Genomic DNA, 15,770 nt, shown 5'->3' with positions numbered 1-15,770 from the left:
GCTGCATCTCTGATCAGTCTTCTCCTTGTATGAGCTGAAAGTTTAGAGGGACGGCCAGGTCTTGGTAGATTTGCAGTGGTCTGATACTCCTTCCATTTCAATATTATCGCTTGCACAGTGCTCCTTGGGATGTTTAAAGCTTGGGAAATCTTTTTGTTTCCAAATCCGGCTTTAAACTTCTTCACAACTTCTGCACGCCCAATTTTTCAGTTTTTGATTTGTTAAAAAAGTTTGAAATATCCAATAAATGTCGTTCCACTTCATGATTGTGTCCCACTTGTTGTTGATTCTTCACAAAAAAATACAGTTTTATATCTTTATGTTTGAAGCCTGAAATGTGGCAAAAGGTCGCAAAGTTCAAGGTGGCCGAATACTTTCGCAAGGCACTGTACATAGTATCATCTGGAGTTGTTGTGAATATAACCCAGGACTACTTTGCTGTCAGAGTAGAATGTGACAGCGTCAAGTTGGATATCAATGTACTAGGCTGAGTAGTACCCCAAGCAGACTGTTGTTCATGTTGGGACCGGTAAGCAGGAAGTTGTTCAGCGATACCCTGTGGTGCTGGGTACTGGAGTCAAATACCACTCTTATCTGTCTGGGTTTTTGTGGATGATACACCCTTAAGATTGGAAGATACCAGCACTCTTCATCTGCTTGTAAGAGTGGAGCGATTTCAGCATGCTCATTCTCGAAGATGCGCATAAACTCAATGAAGTGGTCCTTCATCTCTGGATGTTTCTTGTTCGTACGTGTGAGTGAAGTGAGGCGATTGTTGGCCAGGGCGCGGTTGTTGGGGAGGCATTGCCGTGGCTACGGAAAGTGAGCGGAGCAACCCAGCTGTTTGATGCATCCTGATGGAACTCTTTCTCCGTCATCTTCAGGAAGGCTCCCTCCATTGGGGGAGCCAGTTTGTAATTATAATTTGTGTAGCATAATCCAGACTCACCCATGAGGCTTTCTGCATCGGCTGGCATTTCTCTCAGCCTCAGGAACGGGGTGGCAGAACTTTGAGGCTGAGGGGTATGGCTGAAGCTCTCTTTGACATGGAAGATACTGAGACATTGACTCATGAGGCTGTGGTGCCCATTCTCAAGAATGTTTGTCTTGAAGGCATTGACTGGTGAAGGCTTGTGTGCCCCACCAAGACAGACATCTCCCACTATGACCCAGCCGATGGTTAGGCGCTATGCGAAGGGGGCGTACAGAGGCCTGTTGAGCTGCTCTAGCACCTTGTGGACCTGGATGATGTCTCTCCCTAGTAGTAGCAGGATCTCAACCTGAGGTTCCAGGGGAGGTATCTTGGTGTCTAAGAACTTGAGGTGAGGGTGGTACCTTGCAGCATCTGGTGTAGGGATTTCTGCCCTATTGTTAGGAAGCTCATTCCACACTGAGTATGGGAAGAGGAAAACAGGCCTTTCCATCAGCTGATTCTACAATGAAGACTCTCACTCTCCGGCCCATGGTCTCTGAGACACGTTTTGAGGGTGTAAGGTGAGACATTTTACAGTTCTTCGCCTGTGGTTGAGGAGACACCGAAAGCATACAAAGAGTTCTCTTTAAGTGAAGTTTTCTTCTCTTCAATGAGTTTCCCTAAATCATCTACACTTTCGCAGAGGGTGTGGCTTTTTGTGGATAGGGCACTGTTTGTTAGGGTCATCCATCTTAGATTCATCTTCCTGGATGGCGTTGTCCACTTCTGTCTTGTGCATAGTGATAGGGGATCTTGCCGTTCTCATTGAGAATTTCTTTCCTTTAGATGATAGTTGGCCAAAAGTGGAAGTGATGAAGCTTGGGTCATTCCTCATCTTTGCTTCAGCATGGATTACACTGGAGAAGAATGTGAAGGGTGGGAAGCTGACACCGTGCTGTTCTTTGTATCTGGTCCCCTATGATATCCACTTCTCTTGTAGGCTGAAGGGAAGCTTTTCCAGGAAGGACTGACCCCTCTTGCAGTGTCCAAGTAGGACAGACCGGGTAGGTAACCTTAAGCTTTGGCTGCCTCCAACTCGAGCAGAAGGTCACCTAGCTCTCTAAGATGCTGAGGGTCTTTTTTTGGAGGTTTTTGGAAATTGTTCAAGCTTAGATCTCCTAGATCTCCTCTAGCCATTGCCAGGCCATACTGAGGGCTGCAGCAGGGTGATTGACATGGACAGACCTAATTTTTCTCACGTTTTCAGCAGACTCTGGTCCAAGCCACTTAACCCTTTCATACGTACCATCACACGTTCTACAGTGTTCCCTGAAGCGTACGGTCACACCCGTGTGATTAGAAAGCTTATTTAGAACGGCCAGTTTCGAATGACGCAATAATCAACATTTGAGCTTGCCACACTTTTTTCAGAAACTATTTCCACAAACACAGTTCTTACAAAATTATGTCCAGAATATGAGCAGTTTATTTTTGGATGCAATGTTCAGATATTCACAGACGTATCTATAGCATAACACTATCATCCAAACTGTAGGCTACATTTGTCCTAGCGCTAACTGAGGAAAGATTGTTCTGCCTTATTATTATTCGACCATGCTGGTCATTTATGAACATTTGAACATCTTGACCATGTTCTGTTATAATCTCCACCCGGCACAGCCAGAAGAGGACTGGCCACCCCACATAGCCTGGTTCCTCTCTAGGTTTCTTCCTAGGTTTTGGCCTTTCTAGGGAGTTTTTCCTAGCCACCGTGCTTCTACACCTGCATTGCTTGCTGTTTGGGGTTTTAGGCTGGGTTTCTGTACAGCACTTTGAGATATCAGCTGATGTACGAAGGGCTATATAAATAAATTTGATTTGATTTGATTGACGCAACACAAGCGGTCATATTTTATAACTCTCGGCTGACATAAACTACAATATAGATTAGCTAATAGCAATTACTATTTATAATTGATCACATCACGGGTGATCTCAACATTGATCAAAATAACTGAAAGTTATTAACGAAAGTAATCCGACGATGATTAGTTTCAGCGCGCCGCCATGTTTTTTTCAATCACAGAAACCAAAGATAATAAGAGAAGACAAGATGAGTTTGGTCTGTTTATAGTATGCATGTTGAAGGGGTGTGTCGTCTACCATCGATCACGTCCCACCATTCACTTCCTGAAGTTCTCAAAAAATTGGAACCCTTACTCACCTCATTTTGTTATAGCATCTTTGGTCCAACAGACGATTACGTGAAACCCAGAATGCATTGAATGTCAACAAACATGGCTCCACACATAGCTGGAATTAGCTTAGCTCATCATAATCAGAACAACCTTCATAAAATGATTTTACATACATAATATGTGCCCATTACAATCTATGCAAGAATCGGAATGTATGATTTATGACCGGTACTTGAAAAACATGTGAATAAAACAGTAAATTTATCAATTACCACACAAAACATTTTCTGATAGTGATTTATTGATACAAATGGTGCGTGCAGGCAGTCAATCACGTAACCTCTCACTCCCACTCTGAGCCATTCATTGACAAAGTCCTAGTTCCATTTGAAGATGCTGGTGGTGATGGAGGCAGACTGATAGTGGATGAAGTACAGGAGTTCTGTGGTAGCTGGAAGGCTGCCAGCCATTTCACCCCTCCTGCCCCAGCTGTTTGCTTTGATGAGTCCCAGTCTGGAGTGCAACGCTCCCATTTCCATATGAGGCAGAGTGTTTCAAGTTGTTTCTGACAGAGGAGCTGGTGGGAGACATAGCAGAGACCAATCACTATGCCTTGGAGCTACAGGAGAAGAGAGAGCCAGGAGTGGGGGGGACAACCACAATTAGTGAAATGTATACCCTCCTGGTGACAGTCCTCATGGGGATAGTAAAGAAGAACTCCCTAAGAGAATACTGGAGCACAGATCCTATGTTTGCAAAGGTTATGAAATGAGTAACGTTACCTCGCGTGTTCCTTGGTTATAAGGAATATACACAAATATATTATGCTCCATACACACAGTGGGCTACAGTATTACACGACATACAGAAACTATTATGACGTAATAAAGCACTTACTTTGATAGAAACACAGTCTGGATTTGAACCTGGGTGTCTGTAGTGACGCCTCTAGCACTGAGAAGCTGTGCCTTTGACAGCTGTGCCACTTGGAAGTCATAAGGCCAGAGCAGCTTCAAAATACAGCATATGCTAATACTTCTCTGATGCAATTAACATTGTTTTCCAGAGCTAATAGAATAACGTAGCTAACTACCTAAGCATTGAGTATAACACCATAAAGGTTATGAAATGAGTAACGTTACCTCGGTGTCCGCGGTTATAAGGAATATACACAAATATTATGCTACAGTAGAAACGACATAACACGACATGCAGAAACTATTACAACGTAATAAGGCACTTACTTTGATAGAATCGCACACATTTCTATGTTATTATTGGTAACGAAAACAACTATGACTGCGATGCAGACAACAGACGGAAAATGTGAACACGTGTGTGCAGGACGGGAGATGAGCAAATGTCTGCAGACTTGAACTGCACAAACAATTGGGAAGTGTTTGGGGAATTTTGTCCGGGTCAGAAATGTCTGTAAAATTAATTGGTCCGCAGAAGTAAAAATGACTACTTTTATGTGAATGAATGAGGTAGAACACACCTCAATTCAAACTGTTGTTAGAAAAAAATTACTTTTTAGAAAAATAATTTGACATTGACAAGTTGAAAACAGCCTATAAATAAAAACAGTCTGCGTGCTTTGGTTTTTCGAGCAGCACGTATTAAATGGTATGTTGCGTAACAATCACATTTTGGAATGGAGAGAACGTTCTAAAATCACATGCATAAAACAACTCACGCCGGGGCGACCGTTAGAGATATTTGGAACTCACCCATGAAAGGGTTAATCAGTAGGTTGAGATCCTCAATAGGCTTCAGGTCGAGGCCTTCAATGGCATTGGTGAAAGTTGACTTCCAAGCCCAGTAGTTCTCTGGCTTGTCGTTGATCTTGGTGGGTGTGAGGTGGTCACGGCGTGCTTGGAATTTCTGCCAGGTCAGCAGCACCGTCACGATCAGGATGGGCCCCACTGGACTCATGTCGTTCTACACAAGGTGGCTGGCCGTCATCATCTGTGTAGCGCCTGGCACTGGGTCCAGGCATGCAGTAAGTCTTTTGGAGTACTGAGGTGGCTGGAGCTTCGGTGTTAGTGCTAGACCAGAGTCTGCTTCGTAATTCATAAAGGTCAAGATAACTGACTGTTATTATCTCATAGAACAAAACATATAAGATCTGCTAAGCCTGTGTTAAGCTCAGATCTTATTTCCGGTGTTTATCACAAAATCCTATTCTTTCCCAATTAATTTTCCCTATAGGAATTGCTAAACATCCCAGAGGTAACTAATTTCCTGTTTTTAGGACTAGAAGCTGGCTCTATATCGTCCCCAAATAATATTGCGATATGTAACTTTTAAAAACATTTCCTCTATCACTAGTGTTTTGTTATCCTCCAATTGGTAAAGATGATGTCAGGCTGACACTGTATAAGTTCAGGAATACCCACACAGTGTGACAAGCTTTCCATATCTCGCTGTCATGAAGAAGGGTACTCTGTTGCACTGTTTCACTCTGCAACTGTTTCTCTGTAAAAGACAGGATGGTTATATTAAATAGTTTATTTTAATATGCCTTAACATTTCAAATGTCTAAGTATGTTGACAGGCATTGGGTACTAACATCTTACTTTACCATTCATGAGTAATTTACTAATTGAGTCGCTCAGCTAATTACAGCAAAACACAAAAAGTGTGACTGCAATCAGAAGGCGCCTTTCTCATTAACAAATTATATGTTTTCAATTGGACATACTCTACCAGTCCAAAGTTTTAGAACACCTACTCATTCAAGGGTTTTTCTTTATTTTTACTATTTTCTTCCTTGTAGAATAATAGTGAAGACATCACAACTATGAAATAACACATGGAATCATGTAGTAACCAAAAAAGTGTCAAAGAGCCACCCTTTCCCTTGACAGCTTTGCACACTCTTGGCATTCTCTCAACCAGCTTTACCTGGATTGCTTTTCCAACAGTCTTGAAAGAGTTCCCACATATGCTGAGCACTTGTTGGTGGCTTTTCCTTCACTCTGTGGTCCGACTCATCCCAAACCATCTCAATTTGCTTGAGGTCAGGGGCTTGTGTAGGCCAGGTCATCAGATGCACTACTCCATCACTCTACTTCTTGGTAAAATAGCCCTTACACAGCCTGGAGGTGTGTTGGGTCATTGTCCTGTTGAAAAACAAATGATAGTCCCACTAAGCCCAAACCAGATGGGATGGCGTATCGCTGCAGAATGCTGTGGTAGCGATGCTGGTTAAGTGTGCCTTGAATTTTAAATAAATCATTGACAGTGTCACCACCAAAGCACCCCCACACCATCACATCTCCTTCTCCATGCTTTACGTTGGGAAATACACATGTGGAGATTGTAACGTGTACGCTGGGAGTCGGGAACCAAGTACAGGGAGGGCAAATGTAATAATAAATAGAACATATTACAAAACACGAACAGTGTACAGACATGAAACAGAAACAGAGTCAATCATGCCTGAGGAAAGAACCAGGGGGAGTGACAAATATAGGGGAGGTAATCAGCAAGGTTATAGAGTCCAGGTGAGTGTAATGAGGGGCAGGTGCTGACGAGACAACTGGTGATGTCGAGCGCCGGAGAGGGGAAGCGGGAATAAATGTGACAGAGATCACCCGTTCACCCACACGCGTCTCACAAAGACACAGCAGTTGGAACCAAAAATTGCAAGTATGGACTCCAGACCAAAGGACACATTTCTGCCAATCTAATGTCCCATTGCTTGTGTTTCTTGGCCCAAGCAAGTCTCTTCTTCTATTGGTGTCCTTTAGTAGTGGTTTCTTTGCAGCAATTTGACCATGAAGGCCTGATTCATGCAGTCTCCTCTGTACCGTTGATGTTGAGATGTGTCTGTTACTTAAACTCTGTGAAGCATTTATTTGGGCTGAAATTTCTGAGGCTGGTTACTCCAATGAACTTATCCTCTGCAGCAGAGATAACTCTGGGTCTTCTATTTCTGTGGTGGTCCTCATGAGAGCCAGTTTCATCATAGTGCTTGATGGGTTTTTGCCACAGCACTTGAAGAAACTTTCAAAGTTCTTGATATTTTCCGTATTGACTGACCTTCATGCCTTAGTAATAATGGACTGTCATTTCTCTTAGCCCTATTTGGTAAAACAGCTCAAATAAGCAATCTTCTGTATATCCCCCCACCTTGTCACAAGACAACTGATTGGCTCAAACACATTAAGTTAATAAATTCCACAAATTAACTTTACAAGGCACACCTGATAATTTAAATGCATTCCAGTTGACTACCTCATGAAGCTGGTTGAGAGAATGCCAAGAGTGTGCAAAGCTGTCATCAAGCCAAAGGGTGGCTACTTTGAAGAATCTCAAATATAAAATATATTTTGATTTGTTTAACACTTTTTTTGATTACTACATGATTCCATATGTGTTATTTCATAATGTTGATTGATGTCTTCAGTATTATTCTATAATGTAGAAAATAGTCCAAATAAAGAAAAACCCTTGAATGAGTAGGTGTTTTAAAACTTTGGACCGGTAGTGTCCATCTGATAACCCCCACATTTGTTAATTATTGCTCGAGGCCTCATATTAATACAATGATACAAAATAATACTGTTTTCCTATCATTACCACTCTGACAATGGATTGTGTTCATTGCGGATATTACCATTTTTCAATTTCCGTCAGGTAGTATGTGTTGAATGCCCCTGCTCTGCCCGGTTTAATAGATCTCCAGGGGAAATTATACACAACAAAACAGCCATTTGGAGATAAAGGGTGATGATTATACTCATTTGAGAAGCCCTCACCCTTTCTCTCTCTTCCTCACCACCCGCAGAATGAGAGCTCAGTGGGGGAATCGATTCAGAAATCATTCAGAGGCTGTGGTGTGTATCAACACTCAGAAATCTGCCAGTGCTCTTTTCCCGAAAATGCACAAAAGGAGGCAGGTTTGACGTCCTTTGTTACTTCGGAGGCAAAGCGAGAAATGTATGGTTTGCACGCTGTGATGATGTTTCCCAGCAGGCTTTGCAGGCGGCGAGAATGAGAGACGAGGTGTGCCATTTGTTTATCAGTGACCTCTTGGCTTTTGTCACGGCTCGATTGTCAGAGCAGGCAGGTGGTGGTTGAGATGCTGCCACAGATACGGGCTTTTCTATCTTATCAGTGGTGAGTGTGTGTGTGTGTGTGTGTGTGTGTGTGTGTGTGTGTGTGTGTGTGTGTGTGTGTGTGGGGGGGGGGGGGGGGGGGGGTAGGCAGTAGTGCAGTCAGCTTGATCGGCACCGGCACTTTTGGTACAGTATGGCTGGTTTGGTACGGTGGGTCTTGATGGCACTGACCGATCAGTGCCACCTGTAGGACCAGACTGCCAGGCATGTTTTTGACCATTCTCTTTCATGTGTAGTTTTGACACTTGTAAATCAGCATGCACACACATGCACAGTGTCTGATTTAGTTTTTATTTAGAGACTTTGGGTTTGTTGAACATCATTGAGTCGCAAAGGATAGGGAGTGTGGTGTGTACTTGTACTGCGCTCGTCATGCTACAACGGAGGAGAGAACAGTGGAGAGACCAGCTCTCAAACTCTCAAAGTCAAATCAAACGTTATTTTTCACATGCACCAAATACAACAATTGTAGACTTTACAGTGAAGTTCCGCTATTAACTATCACGACTCAGGGTATGACCCAGATGCAGACACGTGAGGAGGATAGTACAGTTCTCAGATGATTTATTAGAGATACGGGGCAGGCAAAGGGTAGGTCGAGGGCAGGCAGAAGTTTGTGATCAGGTCAGAGTCAGACGGGATACATTTTTGGTAAAAGCTGCGTTCGACAGGATTACCGACACAGACTGACCAGCTCAAATAGACAGAAGCCTTCTATATGGCAGACCAATTTGAACTCCTCTCTCGGCATGTCCAGCCCAGTAATTATCTCAGCCAATCATGGCAAGTGGGAAGGTTGCCGTCTTTTTCTGTGGCTTAACCGACAAAACTTGTAATTTAACAATTGCAGTCACATTTACAGATGGCAGACACGTTTATTATGAAGGCACATGAAAGTTCACATGTTCCAGACGACATTTCTGAAAATAAAACATCTAATAAAAATGTTCAAATGGCTCTCCTGTGAAGTCGTGACTTGCAACATATGCCTAGTTTCCTGAAACGGGTCACGTTTTACCCCTTAGTTTCGTTTGGCACTAAACTACCTCCATACTTCCATTCATTTGTATGAGTTACCTTCAGACGAGTCCCGTGACACTTGGCGGGGTTGTAGAGAAAAAAAAGTGCAGAGCAAAACGTGAGAGTCTCATCTTTACACTTTGGGGTCATATTAGTTTGTAGCCCAGACGGTTCGGACGCTACAGATGTTTTCATGAGAAGATCTGACAAACACCACTGTAGCTTGGCAACCTTCCATCGCAGCCCATGCAACAACAACAAATATCTCTAGCTTAAACTGACGGATTCTTCTGTGGATTCGTTCTATTATGTTACTTAGATTCATGCACGGGTGCGTCAATAGACACTTAATTTGAATCCTTATGTGTATACAGTATCATTAGGTTATGTATGGGTTAGAGACAGGCCTATTGTAAATGTGTATTATTGTAGCAGCATCATCATAATTGCAAAAACAAATAAATAGTAATTTGACAGAAGAATTGCCTTTGATTAAATAGGACCATGTTTGCAAAACAAGTGGTTCTGAGCTTATGAAATGGTTCCAACTGTAAGTATGCATTTCAGTGTAAGGTCTACTACCCCTGTTGTGTTCAGCACGTTTGACAAATACATTTGATTTTCATGTTATGTCAATATTACACTGGTAAGCTAATGGTTACAGAAATCAGACATGCAGACCTCTATATCTATATGAGTGACTGTCTCCAACACCCCACCACCTGTTTTTATGTTGGGCACCTACTGACCCCAAAACATATGTTATGAATATTTATTTCTAATTTACATGTATTGTTAAAATAAAAGGTTTAAGGAAATACAGGCAGGCAGCACATTACTACAAGACAAAACGGCTCACTCAATCAAGCCAGATGGTCCTGCGAGTATAAAAGCAAAGCTTGGTTTCATGTAGTTAAGAAAAAGCGTCAGGTGTAGAATGGGATAATGACTTAGTGTGGGGTTAGAAGAATGCAACACCTTACTGTGTATGCAGTACAAATCACGTTATTGTGGGAGCACCTCCTCTCAGAGTGTGAGTTAGGCTGTTTGAGAAGGTTTGAATCCGAACCAATCTGCCTATACATTGTTGGAGGTACATAGACCAACATAGCTACTCCAGTAGGTCAAATTTGTGTGCTGGAAAGCCTTGGTAGACCATGGGTGAAGTAGGCATTGTGGTGCTCATGTGAATTCCCATTATTTTTTTCAGCTTCAGACCAATGCCTACTTCTCACTTAATATCTTTTGGGGTTTTAATACATTGAGCAGCCCATTGTAACAGCCTAGAAGTGCCTTTACATGCATTCATAATGCATCCCACATTGCGTGGCTCATAGAAAGTGTTACCCTTGTACGACGGCGTCACCCACCTTGAGTCACTATGGCATCACTGACGTTCCTTGAATATTAGTAGAAGTGTAGAAGTGGATATCATCGTTGATGAAAAGGTGCAAGAGCAGGTGGAGAGAGAGCATTTCAAGAGAAAGGCAGAGAGGTTGTTAAGGCCAAGGCAATACATCTCGATACGAAGGCACTAGAAGCTCTCGCTCTCTCTCTCTCCCTTCCTTTATTAAAAGTGCTGGCTTGCCTTGAATGACTTGTCAGATTCACTAGCAAGTAATGCCTTAGCTCTATGTGAGTAAAACTGTAGTAGGCCACCAGCTGTCTCCTGAGCCATACTGCAGTGTCCATGTCCACGTCTTCACTAGCTACCTCATTGGAACTTGTTAGTGAGCCAAATATGTGGAAATAGCTTCTTTAGGCCATAACCCACCCACTACAGATCTATAGAGATAAAGCCTACATGTCCATGTTTTGTTTGTCCTGTCACACACACTTAGGCTGAATGATGAGAGTTACTGAATCAAGGATGAATTAAATTAGCCTACATCTGTTACTTGGCCTCCATACCTGGCCATTCCATCTCTTGTTGACCGAGAGGTTGGAGGGAGGGAGGGAGGGAGGTAGGGAGGGAAAAACAGAGGGTGTTGGAGAGAAGGAAGCACACCCAATCCCAAATCGAACCCTCAACCCTACGCCCTATGCACTTGTGGAGATCTACAGTGAGAGGATTGGATTGGTGTAAGGAATATGGTGAAACGTCAACCTAGCCTATCAGAGGACAAGATTGCACCTGTCAAATCCTCTCAGATCTCCACAAGTGCACAGGGTGTAGGGTTTAGTGGTCCGTTTGGGATTGGGACACTTAGTTTTTTGGCTGAAACTCTCAGACCCTTATGGCCCTGGCCTCACCTCATTGGCTGTTCGGAAGCCAGAAGGATTTCAGCACCACATTCACTGCTCTATTTGAGGAGGTGCTAGTCTGACACATTCCTTTCTCAAGGCGATAAACCAAGTAGCTAGCTAGCTAGTTATCGTAGCAGACACAGGACTGAAATTCTGGGTCTGTGAGGGTGTTCCAATTCGTATTTCGGTCTTCTGTTGGAGGGCAGCCTTTTTTACGAGGGCTAATACACTCCATTTAGACACCTCTCAATTTGGAGAAAGTGCTCCACTGTGTGTTGGCCTATTTGCGTTCACATGTTGCAGTGAGAGACAAAGAGAAAGGGAGAGAAATTGGGAAGGTTGTGAAGTGAGGCTGAGAGACCGAGGGAGAGGGAGAAAGAGAGCAAGGCATGATACTGAGAGATTAGGAGAGAGAATGAGTGTTTGATGATGAGTCTGCGAGAGAAAGAATGAAAAAGAGAATAAAGGGAGCGGTAACAAGTGAAAGTAAAATGGAAGGGTGAAAATGAGAAGAGAAAGAGAGAAAGAGAGACCTCGTTTGAAGACGGTTCATTCCACGAATCTACTGATTAATCAACTAATCTTTTTCGGTCGACTGACAGCTTTACAACATTACTCATATCTACTCAGTCCTCTCTGATCTGTGAGCACCAAATGGGTAGGGGGCTGGCTGAAAAGGGCTTGTTTGGACTGGCCAAGAGACAACGAGAGGGGGATGAGGAGAGGTTATGTCCAGTCCAGAGAGCCGAGCAGTCCAGAGAGCCGATCCCATGTGGGATCATGGTTAGTGGCTAAGTTCGTTCCAGTCTCGGTTCTGCAATCTGTTGGCTCTATCTGGATACTCTCATTGACCATCATTCCTCCAGATTTAGGTTCAGAGAAAGCATACTAAATAGATAAACTTCTATTGACAATGATTCTATAAGTGATTTACTAAACAGGTACTACCTCTGTTACTGAAATTATCTACTTGAATCTACTGTAATAATGTATACATGTAGACTTCTAAAAGTGCAAATGCTTAGTACATCTATCACTATGAGGCACTAGGTGACACACACTGCATAGCACTACCAAAATAATGTTAAATAAATTATAGTGTAGGATAAACACATATATTTCATGCACAGTGTATGTAAATAGAGTGTGATTGACATGCACAGGATTAAGGAATTAAGGAACCACTGTTCCAGGGAAAATGTTCCTTTCGAGAGGTGTATGTTTATAAATGTGTGTGTGTGTGTGTATGTGTGTGTGTGTGTGTGTGTGTGTGTGTGCGTGCACAGTGGTTGGAAAAAAAAGTACCCAATTGTCATACTTGAGTAAAAGTAAAGATACCTTAATAGAAAGGGACAATTAAAAGTGAAAGTCACCCAGTAAAATACTACTTCAGTAAAAGTCTAAAAGTATTTGGTTTTAAATATACTTAAGTATCAAAAGGAAATGTATTTGCTAGAATAAACTTAGCCCTTGTGTTGTCTTAAGGGTAAAAAATGTCCTGCCACTATGTTTAACAGCAGAGAAAAACCCCTAAATTACATTTTTTCAGCTTGACATTTGATGACTTTTCCTAGAGTGACCCCAACATTAGAAAAAGTGAAACATCGCCATTGTTCACATTTCCATGAAAGCTGTACACCACCATGGTACAAAGATTGTCTTAGTGTCATTTTTTGACACAAAATCATTTACAAACCACAAAGACACACACACACACACACACACACACACACACACACACACACACACACACACACACACACACACACACACAATGAGAAATGTTGTTTATGTGCAGCATCTCCACTCCAAGACCCCACACACAGACAAAATAAAAACAATTTCAGACAAAATACACATTTCTTGAAAGTGTTGTATACTAATGGGGAATGCATTCAGAGGCTATAAAGGTACTGTAGATGACAGTCCCTCCAGTTCTCTCTTTGCCGAAGCCATGAGTTCACGTTTCGGTGCCTAACAGGTCGTAGATCAGATTTTTTCAGATGTCCAGGAGGAAAAAGAGAACAATGATTTAGAAGAGGAGGAGGTATCTGAAGAAGTAGATGGGGAAGAGCACGATTCATCTTCAGATGAAGAAGAAATCCCCCAAGCTGAAAGAGACATTTTTGTCAAAGAACAGCAAAATAACATGGTCCTTCTCACCATATGACAACCAGGGCAGGATGGCAGCACAAAATGTCATAAGGATGACCCCAGGGCCCACATGACATACAGTTGCCCATGGCCAGGACATCGCCTCAGCATTCTACATGTACTTCACACCAACCATTGAAAAAATCATCCTGGAAATGACAAATTTGGAGGGTGGAGCGTCTGCCATACCTACACAACCCTGGGCCTGAAGTAACAGTGGATGAGCAACTGGTTCCATTCAGAGGTACATTTTTATTTTCATATCTGTAATGTAAGTGATTTTCGCTGTTAATTTTATTATGTATTGGTGTAATATCATTTATTTATGTGATTGTTTTCTGTGACACTGATACTAATTACTGATAGTAAATCTCTTTTGTCAAAAGGTTGCTGTCCTTTCCGGCAGTATATGCCCAGCAAGCCAGCAAAGTATGGCATCAAGATATGGGTGGCCTGTGACGCACAATCCAACTATGCTTAGGAGATGCAAGTCTACACAGGGAAGCCGACCAGTGGAGGCCCGGAGGAGAACCAGGGGATGCGGGTTGTGCTTGATGTGACAGATGGGCTGAGGGGGCACAATGTCACGTGTGACAATTTCTTCACCTCTTATGAACTCAGACAGCAGCTCCTGAAGAAGATCATCATGGTTGGCACAGTCAGAAAGAACAAGCCTGAGGTCCCCCTGCACTCCTCGCAACAAGGGGGAGAGAAGCCTTCTCATCAAAGTTTGCCTTCACCCCCACCACCATTCTAGTTTCTTACTTCCCAAAGAGGAACAAGAATGTGGTCCTCCTGAGCACACTGCAGTGCAGTGATCGTGAGGACAGGAAGCCAGCCATCATCCTGGACTATAACCACAGCAAACGAGGTGTGGACAACCTGGACAAGATGATTGGAATTTACAGCTGCAGGAGGATGACGGCCCGCTGGCCCCTTGGTCATCTTGCTTAACATCATTGATGTCTCCTCATACATTGCCTTCGTGATATGGAACAAGATCAACCCTACCTGGATGCCTGACAAGCAGAACCGGTGTTCCTGGAGCACTTGTAACCCCACACATTCAAAGAAGGGAGCACCTGCCCAGTACAGCAGCCCCTGCAGCGCTTGTGAAAGCCGTTCAGGGGGCTGAATCTTGTCCTGATCCACCTGAGGCTGCAGCTGGGGTGGCAAGAGGAGGCGATATCAATTCTGCTCCCCAAAGAAGGACTGTAAAACAAATGCTATGTGCTGCACATGTGAGAAATACATCTGCAAAATCTACGCACACACACTTGTATACTGTCCTACATGTATTAATTACAGTTGATGGATTTATGTTCTTCATGTTTTTGTTTTGTATCTATTATTATAGATATCTTATTTTATTTATTGTTGTTGTTTATGCACCTTGTGGGTGGGGGCAATGCTTCAAAAAATTGGAGAAAACTAATACTTTGTAGTTGAATTTCTCATTGTTCAGCATATAATAATATATCACTATGTTGCCAAAAACGTTCAAGACTGTTATTGTTTCATTCAAAACTACTTTCTGCACATTTCTGCTACTTTCTTAGGCTATACAAGTGCTATCTCTTGCAAAAAAAAGGTATGTTTACACCTATGCAGTACCTTTAGCAATAATAATAATGAACCTCGACTTTAGTAAAGAAAACATTAATGACAGGTGTATTGTAATAAAAACGAGTGGTCCACTGATTAAATGCAGTCTTTCTGTATTGTGAAGATGGAAATCCCAGATATTCACAAAGTTTGTGATGAATGACAGGTTGTTTCTAAATGCAAAATAGATTTGGGGTTTAAAATTCAATTAAGCTGCTTCATTTTGACCCATAGGACAAGGGGAATATACAGAATGTTAAGACTACACAAGGGTTAAGTATTAAAAGTAAAAGTGTGAATCATTTAAAATTCCTTATATTAAGCAGACCAGACGGCACCATTTTCATGTTTTTTTCAGTTATGGATAGCCAGGGGTACGCTCTAACACTCAGACATGATTTACAAACAAAGCATGTGTTTACTGAGTCCGCCAGATCAGGCATCATTTACAAACGAAGCATGTGTTTTGTGAGTTCACCAGATCAGAGGAAATAGGGATGACCAGGG

At 42.5% G+C, this 15,770-nt stretch overlaps 1 protein-coding gene and 1 pseudogene across 1 annotated transcript in view; both read left to right on the top strand.

Moving 5' to 3' along the window:
- Positions 1-15,770, top strand: part of LOC110526925 (SH3 and multiple ankyrin repeat domains protein 2) — a 245,405-nt gene that overhangs the window by 18,298 nt on the left and 211,337 nt on the right. The gene's annotated exons all lie outside the window — the stretch shown is intronic.
- LOC118965035 lies at positions 6,529-15,485 on the top strand (annotated as a pseudogene).

Source organism: Oncorhynchus mykiss, chromosome 6 (assembly GCF_013265735.2).
Source record: "Oncorhynchus mykiss isolate Arlee chromosome 6, USDA_OmykA_1.1, whole genome shotgun sequence".
In the NCBI taxonomy this organism is placed as follows: domain Eukaryota; kingdom Metazoa; phylum Chordata; class Actinopteri; order Salmoniformes; family Salmonidae; genus Oncorhynchus; species Oncorhynchus mykiss.
This window is presented reverse-complemented; position numbering and strand designations above follow the sequence as displayed.